Source organism: Apium graveolens, chromosome 11 (assembly GCF_009905375.1).
Source record: "Apium graveolens cultivar Ventura chromosome 11, ASM990537v1, whole genome shotgun sequence".
NCBI classification, from domain to species: Eukaryota; Viridiplantae; Streptophyta; class Magnoliopsida; order Apiales; family Apiaceae; genus Apium; species Apium graveolens.
The window spans coordinates 84070605-84074041 of record NC_133657.1 but is presented as its reverse complement, the minus strand read 5'-3'; the positions used below and the strand labels follow the sequence as shown (position 1 = coordinate 84074041).

The window sequence follows — 3437 nt, the reverse complement described above, 5'->3', positions numbered from 1 at the left end:
AAGTTATGATCTCATGTATGTTTAATATTGTTAATTTAAGTGTTTAATTCTCGTAGTTAATATTAGTTAATCAACCTTAATTGTTATTGTCTTGACATTGAAGAGTAACCATACATTGGTGAGTAAGTATTAACTAAATATAATTAATCAGAGTCTCTGTGGGAACGAACTAGAAATCATTCTATATTACTTGCGAACGCGTATACTTGCGTGATTTATTTAGCGCATGTCGCGCCGCTGCCGGGGACTCGGTGTTAATTTGTTTAGTTTATGTATTTGCCATCAGTGGTCATTAGGATTCATTGATTAAGACTTCTTACTTACTGCTTCCAGTTGTGTTTCAGGTACTCTAGCGAGCATTTATGCAAACACGTTCTCGCACTCGCAAGAGGAATCTAGATACGGCTGAGGAGACAGATACATATCTTGACTTTTCGGAGAATATAGTTTTTGAAGATTCGGATAAAGAGAGTGAAAAGAAAGAACTTGTAACAATGGGTGATCGTATATTTTAAGCTGATCCAGCTCTTATGGACTTTTCTTGGCCTAAAATTGATGACATTCAGTTAAGCATCATTCATCCGGCTATTCAGGCCAATACTTTTGAAATCAAGCCGAGCACTACTCAGATGGTGCAGAATTCTGTTTCTTTCGGAGGTGCTGCGACTGAAAATCCCAACATGCATATCAGGAATTTTGTCGAGATCTTTATTACTTTCAAATATAATGGTGTTACTAATGAGGCTATCAAGCTGAGGCTTTTCCCATTCTCTCTGAGGGACAAAGCTAAGGACTGGTTACATTCTTTACCAGCTGGGTCCATCACTACTTGGGAAGATCTTGCGCAAAAGTTTCTGGTAAAGTTCTATCTAATGGCCAAGACTACAGCTATGAGGAGTGCTCTTACTCATTTTGCGCAGCAATAAGGAGAATCTATGTGCGAAGCTTGGGAGCGCTACAAGGAGATGTTGAGAAAGTGTCCACATCATGGTATGCCTGACTGGATGGTGATCACCGGTTTCTACAATGGTTTGGGGGCCCAATCTCGGCCCATGCTTGAAGCAGCTTCTGGAGGCGCCTTGTGGGCCAAAAGCTATACTGAGGCCTATAATCTCATTGAAACTATAGCTGCAAATGAGTATCAAAACCCGACTCAAAGGATGATTCCCGGGAAGGTAGCAGGTATTCTGGAAGTTGATGCAGCTACAGCTATTGCAGCGCAGCTACATGCACTTTCTATGAAGGTCGATTCTTTAGCCAATTATGGAGTAAATCAAATAGCTAGTGTATGTGATCTTTGTATAGGCTCTCATGCTACGGATCAGTGTTCTCTTGTTAATGAATATGTTCAGTATGTGGACAATTTTCAGAGACCACAGCAGCCTGTGCCCGCTACTTATCATCATAATAACAGGAATCATCCCAATTTCAGCTGGAGCAATAATCAGAATGCTGTTCAGCAACCATATCAGCAAGCTGCAAGTAAACAGTTTAATCCACCTGGATTCCAGCAACCTCAGCAATTTGCTCAAAGGCAATCATATTCTCAACATGGAGGTGCTGCTCCACCTTCTAGTACTGATTTTGAGGAGTTAAAGCTGTTGTGCAAAAGCCAAGTTGTTTCTATCAAGACCTTGGAAAATAAAATTGGACAAATAGCAAATGCCTGGCTCAATCGTCAACCTGGCATACTTCCCAGCGATACTGAAGTGCCAGGAAGGAAGGTAGCTAAAGAGCAAGTCAAAGTTGTCACCTTAAGGTCTGGAAAAGTTGTTGATGCTGAAAAAGCAAAAGATGGAGAAGTTGAAGTTGTTGATGAAGAAGAAAAGCAAAAGGAGAAAGAGGGGGAACCAAGGAAGACTACTGTTGAACACACTCCGCCTGAGGGTAATTCAGGGGAGAAACAACTCTATCATCCACCACATTTTCCTAAGCGATTGCAAAAAGAAAAGCTAGACAAGCAATTTGGTAAGTTTCTGGAGGTGTTCAAGAAACTTCACATCAACATACCTTTCGTTGAGGCTCTAGAGCAAATGCCTAGTTATGCGAAATTCATGAAAGGTATTCTTTCAAGGACGGTAAAACTTGATGATCTTGATACCGTTGCTCTGACAGAAGAGTGCAGTGCCGTACTGCAACAAAAGTTACCTCCAAAGCTTAAGGATCCAAGTAGCTTCACCATTCCTTGCACCATTGGCAAGTTGTCATTTGACAAGTGCCTTTGCGATTTGGGAGCAAGCATCAATCTGATGCCATTGTCTATCTTCAAAAAGCTGAATTTTCCTGATCTGAAACCCACCTACATGTCTCTACAATTAGCTGATCGTTCGATTACATACCCATGAGGCATCGTGGAGGACGTGCTAGTAAAAGTGGACAAGCTGATCTTTCTTACAGATTTTGTCATTCTGGATTTCGAGGAAGATAAGAAGATTCCCATAATCTTGGGAAGACCTTTCTTGGCTATAGGCCGTACCTTGATTGTTAGGTCCCAATTTGTTTGTAGAAGGGGGGGTTGAATGCAAACAATACCGTTTCGTCGAATAAAATGCGGAATAAAATTGTGAAACAAAATTCAAGTTAAATAAAACTTTTATTAAACTTGAAAGGTGTTACAACTACGGCATCGATTACAAGGGATTAATCTCAAATCAATTATTACAAATTTAGAATAAATTCGACATGAACTTTTTCTATTTTTGTAATTAAAAGATCAAATGCTAAAAGCGATTTGAGATTAAGTTCTAGGGATTTTAATCCGCTAGATTGATATACAAGAACAAGATAAGTAATTCTAGTGGTTTGGATTTAACATTAACAAACTAGAATATTTGATCTTGAATAAGCAGATGAATGATGAAATATTTTCTTTTGTTTTCTGCTGTGTTTTCTTGTTCTGTATGTGCTGCTCTGTTTTTGCTGAGTAGTCTGTTGATATTGTCTTCTGCTTTCTTTTAATCAATCACAGCCTAAGTTGTTGAACTGGTGTGACAATCTATTTGAGCTTGAAAGACTTTCGGTGAGACAATCTATTAGAGCTAGGAAGACAATTAAAATGAACTAGCAAGACTTTCGGTATGACTATTGATTGTCATACCGATTGTCATAGTAGTACAATTGAAATTGTTTTTCTGAATACATAATTGATTTTAATCTAATTGAAAATTCTATCAATACAATCAACTGAATTAGCAAGACATTCGGTATGACTATCAATTGTCATACCGATTGTCATACTAGTACAATCAGTTGTCTTTTTAGAATTATCACAGATTTTAATCAATTATCATTCTGAAAATCCTCATTATTAATTCTAAATTAATTAATCAATTTAATTCAATTAATCAATAAATTAATCCTTGCAGATTTAATTTATTCTCTTAATTAAATTATATGACTTAATTAATTAATAGTGAATTAATACTATCCCTGAGCAG

At 37.6% G+C, this 3437-nt stretch overlaps 1 non-coding gene across 1 annotated transcript; it reads right to left on the bottom strand.

Annotated features, from left to right (window-relative positions):
- Positions 1–887: 887 nt before the first annotated feature.
- Positions 888–994, bottom strand: LOC141699596 (small nucleolar RNA R71). The gene has a single exon (XR_012566040.1). It is a non-coding gene; the product is annotated as a small nucleolar RNA R71 (small nucleolar RNA).
- Between the last annotated feature and the right edge of the window lie 2443 nt (positions 995–3437).